The sequence below is a fragment of the Solanum pennellii genome, chromosome 3, assembly GCF_001406875.1.
Source record: "Solanum pennellii chromosome 3, SPENNV200".
In the NCBI taxonomy this organism is placed as follows: Eukaryota; Viridiplantae; Streptophyta; class Magnoliopsida; order Solanales; family Solanaceae; genus Solanum; species Solanum pennellii.
Genome location: NC_028639.1, coordinates 12,152,899 through 12,167,300, shown reverse-complemented (window position 1 = coordinate 12,167,300; position 14,402 = coordinate 12,152,899). Strand labels below are relative to the sequence as shown.

At 34.6% G+C, this 14,402-nt stretch overlaps 1 pseudogene; it reads right to left on the bottom strand.

Annotated features, from left to right (window-relative positions):
• Window positions 1-12,891: 12,891 nt before the first annotated feature.
• Window positions 12,892-14,402, bottom strand: part of LOC107013201 — a 17,162-nt pseudogene continuing 15,651 nt past the window's right edge.

Below are 14,402 nucleotides of genomic sequence, written 5' to 3'. Positions count from 1 at the left end.
CACAAGAGCAATACACAGAAAATTAACCAAAAACTATTCTCTTTATTTACGTATTTTTAACAATTTAGTGAGTCAAAAAAAATCTATTTATGATTATTTTCTTTTTAAGCATATTTTATTCCTAAAAAATATTATTTTTGAAAAATTATCCTTGTTTCTTTTAATAAATTTTGTATATAGCATTATATGTAGTATTATTATCAAGTTATGGCATTAGAGTTTCAATTTCATTTTGTAGCATTTAATATCTCACTCTATATCATTTTTTTAGTAATTATATTGTTAACTATAATTTATTAAAAAGAGTTGTTATTAAAAATTAATTAAAAATTAAGTAGATAAAGTGATAATGAGTAATTAATTTTAATATTTAAAAATTTATGACAATATAAATTAAGTGGCTTTTGTCAGTCATAATTACTGCATTTATTCAATGTTGCACACCTGAGAACTTGAAGAGTTTAACTTTTTATTGAGTTAAATTAAAGGTAGATAAATTATTAACATTACTTTTGTTTCTTTATTAATTGCTACATTTAATGTAGGTAGCACGTTTTTTAATATGAATAGTTGCAATTTTTAGGGAGTTTAATTAAAGCTAAATATATGATTAGCACATTTTTAGGGATATTAAACATTTTCAAATTATCATCATTGCCTTAAATATCTCTAGTTAGTTAAAATAATATTATTTTTTTGAATTAATTCCTTAAAAAACTCAACCAGTTAATAGCAAATATTTTTGGATTTTCAGAATACTTTCAAATTGTCATTTTCAAACATATTTGGATCAACGTTACAAGTAGTCTTCTTTCCAAAATTTCACGATTATTTTCAGATTGCTTTCAATGTATAAGTCATTTTTTCTAAAAATTCAAGAATATTTTCATAGCTGCATATTTCACTTCTTTTTTTTAGTAACCTGATAAATTTTGGTGTACAATATATGTTTCTATTTATATTATAATATATGTTTTTAAATTAATTTTTTATTGAATATGTATTGTGTTTGTTTAATTTGAGTATTGTATAGGACAGTGAATGATATATTAACTGTGTATGAAGTGTGTATGAATTATATGAACTGATTATAAATTTGTGTAATGTTGAAGTCTGAATTTTTTTTAATAGTATATGAAGATTATACGAAACGTGTATCATTTGTGTATGAAAGTCCATTTATTTTTTTCAAAATTACAGTATATGTTGATAGAATATATGCCTTCACTTATCAGTCAATGGACCAGGTCCCTTGACGCACTAACAAGTATGAACAGAAAGTAAATGCAGTTTAAACAACACAGCGATTTTACGTGGAAACCTCCTTGCTTAAAGGAGTAAAACCACGACCTGTTCTCAACAGGACTTTTCAACCCGCTTTCACTAATCTTCACAAGCAAAAGTGAAACACGATTACAACAAATGTGAGAAAAAGTTTTTAATCTCACGTTCAAGCAATAATCTCTATTGCTTAACAAGCCTAAGTAGAAATAAATCTACCCACTAAGCTATCCCACCTAGACAACTTAGAATTTCAATACTACCCACTNAAAGTGAAACACGATTACAACAAATGTGAGAAAAAGTTTTTAATCTCACGTTCAAGCAATAATCTCTATTGCTTAACAAGCCTAAGTAGAAATAAATCTACCCACTAAGCTATCCCACCTAGACAACTTAGAATTTCAATACTACCCACTGATTCCTTTATAGTTTCAGGAATAGTTTACAATGTAAGACCAAGAGAATATATTCTTAAACAACTACACTTAAATGCTCCAGAGATTTCTGCTGTTGTTTGAATAATTCTGCCTTTTGTTTGCTAATAGCCTTTGCAAGTGTTTTTGAAGAATTCTTTGTCAAGTTGCAAAAACTACACAAGATGTTTAGGAAAGTGCCTTTTATATGGACAAGTCACTTTCCTTAAACTCTTTGCCATTGGTTGGAGAAGTCTCACTTTCTGACGCCATCGGGAAGTGTGCACCTACTTTCTGTACCGTCTCCAGCTGGCAGTCAACTGGCTCGTCACCATGAGAGCCTGGTACCTCTACAAGGTCCCTGGGTTTGTTTCGTCTTCAACACTCAAGTAAGAAACCTGGTACCTTTACAAGGTACCATTGTTTGTTAAATCATCAAAACTGCAAATAACATTTTTCCCCTTTTTGATGATGACAATGGTCTCAGATCTCCTCCAACTTTGTTCCCCCTTACTATATTTCCCCTCACTGTATTCCCCCACATGTATATTCCCCCTCACTGTATTCCCCACATGTATATATCATTTAGCTACTTACCAGTTTTACTTCCCCCTTTTGGCATCATAAAAAAGATATGCAGTAAACCAGTGATGTCAACAGCAATACTGAATAAGATCAAAGCTATAAAGCAATCAATTAGGAAGGGAAAAGCATTAACAAAAGATTATAATCAGAACAACAGAGGAATAAGTTAACCAGCAGTCCATAATAACATTTAATACATTAAAATTAAACTGATAATCCAAAAACACAAAGATAAGCCACAAAAAGAAAGACACAAAGGAGGGTTTTTAACAGGCTAGGAAGAGGGAGGTGGATGAGACAGGGACTGGATGATAAGAGTGAGTCGGGCATTGGCAGCATCATTATCTCTAATTGCCTTCTCCTGTAAGGCAGTGATCTTAGCCTTCAACTCTGCATTCTCTTTCTCCAGGGCTTTTGTACCACGGAAGAACCAGGTCCCTCATTCTGTGCAGTAAGTAGTTCTGCTTTGAGTATTGGCAATTTCGGCCTCTTTACCACTCAAACGCACAGTGAGCTCCTCAACCTCATGCTTAAGTTGATCCTGATCTTCGATGAGTTGAGCCATCTTGCTCTTGGGATTGGTTCTCCCTTCAATACACTCACACTTGACCAGGGTACTCTCTGAGATAGTCTGTTTAACCGTCGCAACCTTTCCAACACTGAGAGGAATTTGAAAGTGCTTGAATACTTCTGTGAGAAAGTATCCGTATCCCATTCCATGAACACCTTTCCTCTCGATGACGGTTTTGTAGATATGCTCAAGCATAAGACCTGGGAGATTCAGGGCTTCGAAGATACACAACATCTCCATCACAAACAAGTCAGCAGCAGTTGCTGAGGTCCTCTTTTTAGTGCGAGGAAGGAGAACTTTGTTGATGAACTCGAAGACCAACTGGTACTCGCTCTTTATGATCTGCTTATAAATCCCAGCAACCTTGGTTGTGGGTATCTTAGAAATCAAGGAAGCAAACTCAGTAGAGCAAGTTCTTCCCAGCACAGACCGGGTCCCCTCTCTAGGCACCTTGAGAATTTTGCTCAACAGACCCTAATCTAGATGTACAACAATGTCATTGACCCGTGTGAGGATACTCCCATCTTCTTTGAATTGAACATTATAATAGAATTCGCGCACTTCTTCTTCGTAAAGAACTGGGGATTTTCTGTTGAACAAATGCATCCATGATTGAATTTCTACCATATCATGAAGAGAGTTCATGCCGGGAAGATTGATTATTCCCATATCAAAAACTCTCCCAGCCAAGACTGCTTGCTTTCTCAGGCTGTCAACAACTTCCTGCATGTTGACACTCTCAACACTCCTATCTTGGGCACCAGGTCCCTGTGGTCTTTTCCTTTTTCCTACAGTACTTTTCTTTTTGGATTTTGTGTTTTCAACCTTCTTTGAAACCTTTCCCTTTTTCTTCCCTGACCTTTTCTTCTTACCCTTCTTTTCAACTTCCTCAGCAAACAACTCAACAACATCAGTCTCAGGCATTTTGAAATTTGATACCTTGAAGGTTCTGGCACTTCTAATTGCAGTAGTAGAACGTGCACTGGCCTTCAAGGCATCGGCCAACAATTTTTGAGCAGCAGACCTAGTGGTAGGTCTTCTCCTAGGGGCTTCTTCTACAACCTTCTCCTTCCCTTTCCTAGACATCTCACCCTCTCTTCGCTCAACCTTCCATTTTAGAGGTTCCTCCTCACCTTCAGAGTCAGAGGAGGAGGAAGAAGGATACCTTTCAATATCAGGAGTTTTATCAAAAATGGGTTGAGTATTTCTTACCTCTTCCCTCTGCAAAACTTAAGTTTGCTCAGCCCTTGCTTCTTCCCGCATCATAGCCAAACTCTCAATAACCAACTCTTCACTTGCTGCCAAGATATTAGACTCAGATGCTTTATGCTTAGGCAGATCTCCTTCAAAAAGATTGTCAGGCAACATTTCTTGCAACGGACCAGGTCCAGTAGGCAAGCATGTGCTGTTTGGATCTATGGCATAGAAAGGATTGTCGGGAGTATCTTGCTGAGAACTGGAGGGGGCATTGGATTTGGACTTAACAATAGACGGAGAGTAGAAAGCAATGGGCTCGATTTCGCTAAGAGCATTTAGCATCTGTTTAGAGGTAGAAGAAGGAGAAGACATGTTTGACAAAAAAAATGGCTTTTCAAACAGAGAAAATAAGAAGAAGAAACAAAGCTTGCCTTTTTAAATTTTACTTAAACCCTTCTTGAAGCAAAAAGAAAGTTAAAGGACGGTTGAGGATTTCAAAAGAAGTAATGAGGGTTTTTAAAAGGCGTGAAAAGGTGCCAGGTCCGTGATTGGATGTGTCGCTTGAGAGAGAAGCGATGGGACTAACGGTCAGACTAACCGATGACTGACACGTGGCATTATCAACGGTCATAATTTTCAGTTTCAAATTAATGTAGAAATGCTAACCTGGACAGGCACCAGGTACCATAGCACAGTTACATCCTCATTCCCCAGTTGTTCTAGTCATTTTCTTTGCTAAGCAAGTCCTTCCTGAAAGTATACCTACAAAAGGTACAAAAAGGATCTTTATTCAGATATTTAAATATTCACACAACGGATACCTGCACTACAATTTTAGCCATCAAGGGAATTCAACTGTTGGAAGCTAAGAACATCACTTTGAGATCAACATGCCCAACTTCAACCGATTTCTCTCAAATTGATCTTTACTGAGAGCCCTGGTGAAGATATCTGCAATTTGATCCTCCGTTGGACAATATGTAAGCACAATATTTCCCTTCTCAACATTATCTCTCAAAAAGTAATGTCTAACATCAATATGCTTTGTTCTCTTATGGTGGACTGGATTCTTTCCCATACTAGCAGCACTAGTATTGTCACACATAAGAGGAATTGCTTTGATGTGCATCCCAAAATCTTCCAAGTGTTGCCTGATCCACAACAACTGTGAACAGCAGGCTGCAACAGCTACATACTCAGCTTCAGCAGTTGAAAGAGCCACAGAATTCTGCTTCTTAGTTCCCCAAGAGATGAGTGATGATCCAAGGAAATGAGCCATTCCAGAAGTACTCTTCCTATCAACTTGATACCCAGCAAAATTAGCATCTGCAAAACCAACTAGATCAAAAGTATCACCTGCTGGATAGAAGAGAACCAGGTCCCCTGTTTTCTTCAGGTATCTAAGAATACATTTTGCAGCTTTCAAATGTGACTCACGAGGACATGCTTGAAACCTGGCACACATTCCAACACTATAAACAATATCAGGTCTGCTAGCAGTCAGATACAGCAAGGATCCAATGATTCCCCTGTACATTGTTTGATTCACAAGAGGATCAGATTCCTCTACTACAAGCTTGGAATTTGTTCCCATAGGAGTATCAATAGGTTTAGAGTCAAACATATTGAATTTCTTCAGTAGCTCCTTAATGTACTTCTCCTGACAGATTGAAATCCCATTTGATGATTGCTTGATTTGTAAACCAAGGAAGAATGTCAATTCACCCATTATGCTCATTTCAAATTCCTTTCCCATTAATGATGAGAATTCTTCACACAAATGTTCTGAAGTAGCTCCAAAAATATGTCATCCACATAAACTTGAATAATAAGCAATTCTTGTTCTCTTTTTAATAAGAACAAAGTATTGTCTATCTTGCCTCTTTTGAAACCATTCTTCAGCAGAAACTTTGACAGCCTTTCATACCATGCTCTTGGAGCCTGCTTCAGACCATAAAGAGCCTTATTCAATCTGAACACATGATCTGGTAACTCAGCATCTTCAAACCCAGGAGGTTGTTTGACAAATACCTCCTCTTTGAGATCTCCATTCAGAAATGCACTTTTGACATCCATTTGATACAGCTTGAACCCTATGAATGCAGAAAAAACTATTAAAATTCTAATAGCCTCCATCCTGGCAACAGGTGCAAAAGTCTCATCATAGTCTATTCCCTCTTCTTGATTGTATCCTTGAACCACCAACCTGGATTTGTTTCTAGTAATCACTCCATTTTCATCAAGCTTGTTTCTGAAAACCCATCTGGTTCCTATTACTGTTCTGCCTGCAGGTCGAGGAACCAGGTACCATACCTTGCTTCTTTCAAACTGATGAAGTTCTTCTTGCATAGAGTTGATCCAATCTGCATCACTTAATGCTTCTTTCACATTCTTGGGCTCAATAGATGATATGAATGCTGAAAATGCAACTAGATTTCTTGTTTTTGATCTAGTATGAATTCCAGAGTTCAAGGGAGAGATAAGATTATCAAGAGGATGTGATGAACTATGCTTCCATCCTGATCTTGGAGCAGACTGATTTAGCTGATCAACATGTTCTTCTTCATCAAGAGTGACATCATTTTCTGGGGAGTTTGATGTACTCTGACTGAAATTCAGAGTAGTACCAGGTACCTCATCACACTTTTCAACCTCATCAGCCTCTTCAGGTAGACTATGATTTTGATCATCAAAGTCATTTTTCAACTGTTGTTCTGCATCAGCTTCACTTCCTTCAATTTTCTGTGAATTGAACAACTTGAACACATCATCTTCATAATTTGATCCATTGCTTTTTAAGTTTCCATCTTCATCAAAAACAACATGAATGCTTTCTTCATTGCACTGAGTTCTTTTGTTGGATTTAACACTCCTTCATCACTTCTAGGATCAAATTTTCCCAGATCATCCTTTCCATTGTTCAGCACAAAACATCTACACCCAAAATGTACCCCTTCTTTCCATCACCAAAAGAGACACCTCCTCCCTGAAGTGTCTTGAGTGAGAGGAAATTTTTGATGTCACCAGTCATATGTTTAGAGCATCCACTGTCCATATACCAACATTGACTGCTGCTCCTCTCACTCACTTGCAACAAGAATTACTTGTTAAGCTTGGGAACCCATTTCAATTTGAGTTCCCAGAAGGCAGACAAAGGAGTGATCAGATTGTATCTAGTCCAATAGGGCAGTTTTTGAAACTTCTAACAAAGGATATTGGAGCAGAGACAGATTTTTTCTTTGGAAATCTATCAGTTGAAACAGGTTTTGGAGGACCAGGTCTCTCTTTTGATAATTTTGGCCTTTCAGCATAATTAGAGAGTCTTTCATGAGAATTTCTCCACCCAGCACACTCTCCCTTTAAATGCCTATTTTTACCACAGTGAAGACAAAGCAGATTGTCAGACACAAACACATACTTACTGTGAGGGTTAAAAGGAGGAGTGATATTCAAACTTCCTAGTCCTTTCTTATTGAAATTACTCTGGTTTGTTGCAGTTGACAACAACTTAGAGGATTTTGTCCACTTAAGAGATTTTTCAAGCTCTTCCTTAAGTTTGACAATATCCTTTTCTAATCTGTTGCTTTTCTCCAAAGACAATCCCAGATTTTTCTCAGAGTTTTTCAATTTTTCTTCAATTTCAACTCGTAAACCATTTGACATTCCATTTAGCTTTTCAGCTTCTTCAGTTATCTGATTCAACTATTTTTTAAGATCAGTGTTATCAGACTCTAGAGACACCATTTTTGACATTTTTTCCTCCAGTTTAACTTTGTATTCAGTTAAACTGTCAAGTTCAGCATTCATGGTGTCTCTTTCAGCTGTTAACTCAATTACAGAATCAATCATAACTTTTGCCAACGTTCTTAATTTTTTGAAGAGAATAATTATCCAAGTCATTTTTCATATCAAGAAGAGTTACCTTGTCATCCTCTTCTTCATTTTCTGTATGAGCCATGAGAGCAAACATTTCATTGAAAATGGTTTCCTCCTCATGTACAGCCACCATAGACACATCATCTGGTTCATCAGGATCTTCTGAATCACTTGAAGAATCACCCCACGCAGCAAGAGCCTTTTTGACCACCAAGTCAACAGCAACTTTTCGATCTCTCTTACTGAGTACCAGGTCCCTTCTCTTCTCTTTGTCACTTCTTGGTTTTTGATGTTCCTTGTTTTCATTCTTGAGCAGAGGACATTCTCTAATAAAGTGCCCAGCTTTTCCACACTTGTAGCATGTATCACCTTGAGTAGCATTTCGAGGACCATTTGTTCCTCTTTTTTGAAATCTGTTGATGAGATATGCCATATCATCATCACTGGAATCTTCATCTGATTTGTACTTCAACATCAATGACTTATCCTTTTTGATTTCCTTCTTTGATGAATCGTGATTTCGATTCATCTCATGTGTCTTCAGATTTCCAATCAATGCATCTATAGTCAGCACCTTCAAATCTTTGGCTTCTGTGATGGCATCAACCTTGCTTACCCAGGATTTTGGAAGAATTCGAAGTACTTTTCTGACTTGTTTGCTCATGCTTATAGGTTCACCAAGACTTCGTAGCTCATTTGTAATGGAAGACAACTTTGTGACATGTCATGAATTGTTTCTCCTTCCTTCATTTTGAAGTTTTCATACCGTGAGGTAAGCATATCAATCTTTGATTCTTTGACTTGTTCAGTTCCTTCATGAGCAGTCTTTACACAGTCCCAAATTTCCTTAGCAGACTCACAAGCTGAAACCCTGTTGAACTCATCAGGTCCTATCCCACAGACAAGAAGAGTTTTTGCCTTGTAGCCCTTTCCTATCTTTTTTCTTTCAGCTTCATCGTATTTCTGTCTAGGCTTTGGAACAAGACTGATTTTCTCTCCATCCTTTTCTTCTATCATTGGAATAAATGGTCCATCCAGTACGATATCCCATAACTCACTATCTTCAGCCATGAGAAAATCATGCATTCTAACTTTCCACCAACTGTAGAAATGTCCATTGAAACGAGGAGGTCTTGTTGACGACTGACCTTCTTCGAGATTAAGTGGAGCAGCCATTCTAGAACAAATATCACTTCCTTGGTGTTAACCAAATAGAGAGTGCCTGCTCTTATACCACTTGATAGAATATATGCCTTCACTTATCAGTCAATGGACCAGGTCCCTTGACACACTAACAAATATGAACAGAAAGTAAATGCAGTTTAAACAACACAACGATTTTACGTGGAAACCTCCTTGCTTAAAGGAGTAAAACCACGACCTGTTCTCAACAGGACTTTTCAACCCGCTTTCACTAATCTTCACAAGCAAAAGTGAAACACGATTACAACAAATGTGAGAAAAAGTTTTTAATCTCACGTTCAAGCAATAACCTCTATTGCTTAACAAGCCTAAGTAGAAATAAATCTACCCACTAAGCTATCCCACCTAGACAACTTAGAATTTCAATACTACCCACTAATTCCTTTATAGTTTCAGGAATAGTTTACAATGTAAGACCAAGAGAATATATTCTTAAACAACTACACTTAAATGCTCCAGAGATTTCTGCTGTTGTTTGAATAATTCTGCCTTTTGTTTGCTAATAGCCTTTGCAAGTGTTCTTGAAAAATTCTTTGTCAAGTTGCAAAAACTACACAAGATGTTTAGGAAAGTGCCTTTTATATGGACAAGTCACTTTCTTTAAACTCTTTGCCATTGGTTGGATAAGTCTCACTTTCTGACGCCATCGGGAAGTGTGCACCTACTTTCTGTACCGTCTCCAGCTGGCAGTCAACTGGCTCGTCACCATGAGAGCCTGGTACCTCTACAAGGTCCCTGGGTTTGTTTCATCTTCAACACTCAAGTAAGAAACCTGGTACCTTTACAAGGTCCCATTGTTTGTTAAATCATCAAAACTGCAAATAACATATGTTTCTAATGAAATTAGAATATATGTTTTGTATTAATTTTGTACAGCGGGTATACCAAAACTTGAAAGATGCAAGGGGTTTGTTGACGTGAAATTCAAAAGGACAAAAATTGACTTGCAGTAGATGCCGTCAAGTTGGACACAATAGAAAGACATGTTCAAATTATCCTGTGCAAAAACAATGATTTCGTAATGTTACATTTGTTATTGTATTGTTTTGAATGTTAGAAACACGTTTTGTTTTATTGAGTGCAATTGTTATCATTGACATTTATAAAGTTTGATTTCGTAAAAAATTGTCATATATATATATATCATTTGTTTCTGTTACATATGTCAAAGTTCAATATGACATTCATAATTCATACAATATTTATACATTATAAATATACATTGAACTATACTGCCATTCATAAAATGTTCATATTGTATTCATACAATGTTCATACAATATTCATACAATGTTCATATATGTACCATTTGTTCCTGTTACATATATCCAAGTTCAATATGAGATTCATAATTCATACAATGTTTATACATTATATATATACTTTGAACTTTACTTCCATTCATAAAATGTTCGTATAGTATCCATACAATGTTCATATATATACCATTTGTTTCTGTTACATATATCAAAGTTCAATGTGACATGCATAATTTATACAATATTTATACATTTTTCATACAATGTTCATATATTTTGCATATTGCAATAAAAATTTATACAAAACATACACATTTAATAAAGTGCAAATATTCATTTAAGCATACTACCATTAAATACAACAGTTAATATATTATGATATATATAGTTAAATATATTTTATACAACATGCAGACATGAGTGTTACGAGATCTCTACTGCTGGATTTTTGTGACAAGTCAAAATCATCTCTTGGTTTCACACGCCAAGAAGAGAAAAAGAAGAAGAAATTGATGAACTATGTGATTCTTCACTCACTTCGTCTGGTTCTTCATTAACAACCGGTTCTCCAATCATGTCCGGGACATAATTTTTACTATCCTCCTCTTGTAACATTTTTTTCCGATTGCTTTCACCGTTGACACTACTTTCCTTTTAAAAGGACTACACCTTACTAGTTCATCATTCGACTTCTTCTCTAATTCCATCGCAGCTGTATAGCCTGAGATTTGCGATTGAATTTGAGTTATACATAGATCAAAAGATGGTATTTCAACCATGAAGTTACCGGTTTAGTTTGTACTTCTTGTGAATCTCCTTAGGGTATTTGGTTTATACATTGTATTCAACAACCCAGATCCTAAAAATTTATAGACAAACAAATATTAAAGAATTTGACATAAACAAATATAAAACTTGAAGAAACCTGCATTATCTATACAACATAAATTTCTCCTAAAATCAAGCAATAACATATAAAAATTAAATAATTTGACAAAAGAATAAGAGAAAAAATAAAAACTTTATGAAATAAACCTGTTTGATGATCTATACAACACGATTTTTTCCGAAAATCATGCAATATTGCGAATTTGATGGTTGAAAAATAAAAAACCTAATTTTGTGGAAGATTGATAGAGATGTAGTTGAATAAGGATTTTAAGATTAATCTGATTTTGGGAAATAAGTTTAAATCTTGAAAGAGTTTCTATCTTTAATTAATTAATAGAGAGAGAAACATGTGCTGCCTTTAGTTGATTAATAGAGAGAGAAACGTGAAAAAAGGTGTGCAAAATTAATATGGTAGAAAGAGAAGCATGTAAATAGGGGAGAGGTTGAGTGTATTGGGGAAAGATAAAAAAGTATTGGTTGATATGGGGGTGGGTAGTTATTGGGTAACCATATAATATGAAATTAATTAAAATCAAATCCCTAACTTTTAAATTTTGTTTTTTTAAAGGTAACTATATAATATGAAGTTTAATTAATATTTAATAAATAATAATTTATTATTTATATTAAAAACATTAAAAGGTAATTGATTAATATTTAATAATTTATTATTTATATTAAAAAGTTTAAAAGGTAATTGATTAATCAGTAATAATTTAAAAGGTTTTGTTGATAAAAGGTAAGTGAATAAATGAAACAGATTATTTAAACATAATAATTATTAGTTACATATTAAATAATTTTTTTATTAATATATTATTAGTTAATATGCTATAACTTGATAATAATATGCTATAAATAGTTTATTTTAAATATTTTTTTAATTAATATATTATTAATTGATGTGCTATAAGATGATAATAATATGCTATAAGTAGTTTATTTTTAAAGAGTATGATTACAACTTGATATTTATCCTCTTAAATGTGTGTGGGATGTTGATATTTCTATTTATAATCACTTTAATTAATAAATAAATAGGAAACATTTTTTTCTTCTTAATCTCATTTCATCACTTAAAAATAGAATAACTACATGTATCTTTTTAATTGAAAGTCATATATATAAGATCATACTAACTTCATCATTAGTTTTCATCCAGATAACGATAAAACATTTAATAAAATAAGAAATATTTTATTTCTTAATATTTTTCGAATTGAACTAGGGCAAGTATTTGCTGATAAAAAGAGCTGTCACTAGAATTTTATTGTGTTAAAAATGAAAAGGACAATAGAGACATTTTTTTATCAAAGTATTGACTATAAGGATACTTTTAAATCAAACTATTAAATATTGACATTTTTGTTCATGAATTTCGCATAATTTAAGAATATTTTATACCCAACTCTGAATCATAAGTAATTTCAACAAATAAACTTGGATGCTTGCACTGGAATTGCTAACCAATTAGTCACACAGAAGAAATAACTTATGAAATTAGCCCCTTGAAAGCTTATTTTTATTATATTATTATTGTCACTATAATATCTTCAATAAAACCATGACACACATACATGCATAGCCTTGTAATATTGGTACATAGGTAAAGTTAATTGCAATATTTAGCTTTGTAGTCACTCCAAAGTTGATCAATTGTCTTTCCTAGTAAGTCAACAAAGAACTGATTACTATAACCATTTCTCATTTTTTTATTAAGTTGTGGCACAAATCCATTTTTTAACTGTTGCAATAACTAAGAAATTGAGAAGTAACATCATAGCCTTGGTCCCAGCGATCACCCTGACCTGGTTTCACCCAATGGCTTGGTCAAAGGTCAACACATAATTAGCAATCCCTTCAACTAATCCTCCAGGAGCCTTACCATTACCATTCCACTGCCAAATGTGAGCACTTTTGTGGTATAATACCCCCGTGTTCTCTCTCTTTACATCCCCAGAGTAACCTTGGATGTACCTGAAAACACAAATGTAACATTCAAATTTTGAATAGTACAAAAATTATTTTTTGTCAATGATTGGGGAATGCAATAACAAAAAATAATAATGAAACCTAAGCCAAAAAATGGAGAAGATATTTTATAACAATACTTTTGAATTAAAATGAACTTTTTTTCTAACGAAATTAGAGCTTAGGTGACCATGATTTAAAAAAAATAGACAAGTCATATTACATAACAAAAATGAGGATATGGGGAATCGAACTTGAGTGATCTACAAAGAGAGGCGAATCCAGGAACACTACGTTTCAACTATTTATACTTAAAACAAAAACAGTGAAAGAGGCTTCAACAAAATTCAAATCTTGATCATGTGATGGTTCCTCTAGCTTATACCAATAGCTCTCATATGCTTTCCTTGGATGTACGGTTAATTATATTCTAGTTTTTGTCAATTTTTCAAGATACTTAATTATTTACATGAAGTTAACAGGTGCACGTACACCCCCATTTACCAGAGCGGGTGCGCCTCTACCTACAAACTTAATAAACATACATGGACATCATACAACTTTGCGCACATCTTTTCTACGGAGCCATAACTAATTAAGAGTGTTTATATATAATATAAAGTAAGATTTATATTTTGTAAAGGTGCATGTATATATCGATCAATTAATTTTTTATCTGTAAGTTTAAGACATGGGCTTATTTCTGTGTACCTTGCACTAACATGAATCTCATTGTTAATAGCAAATGCTACTCCGTTCATGTCTGATATACCGTGGTTTCACGGTATAATTAATACTTTTTCCTTAAGTTTAGTGTGTCCGAAAGCCTTTTTGTGCTAATTTTGATATAAGTTTCTCTTTGTTTTGCAGGAAATCTGTCCAAGGCTGAATGCGGAGATTTTGGGCGAAAAAATGCAGAAGAGACCACCTACGGAGCTTATGACGGTCCGTCGTGCTTGTGACGGTCCGTAGGTGGCAACGTAGTGCAGCTGCTGAAGGAAGATGGGGAAGTCTGACCAAGTGTGGGATTACGAAGCTTGTGACGGTCCGTCATGGCTATGACGGTCCGTCCTGCAGGATCGTCGTGAAGTTCAGAGAAGTGATCCCAGTACCCAAATTCCGAGAGTTGAAGTATTTTGGAACGAAGACCCT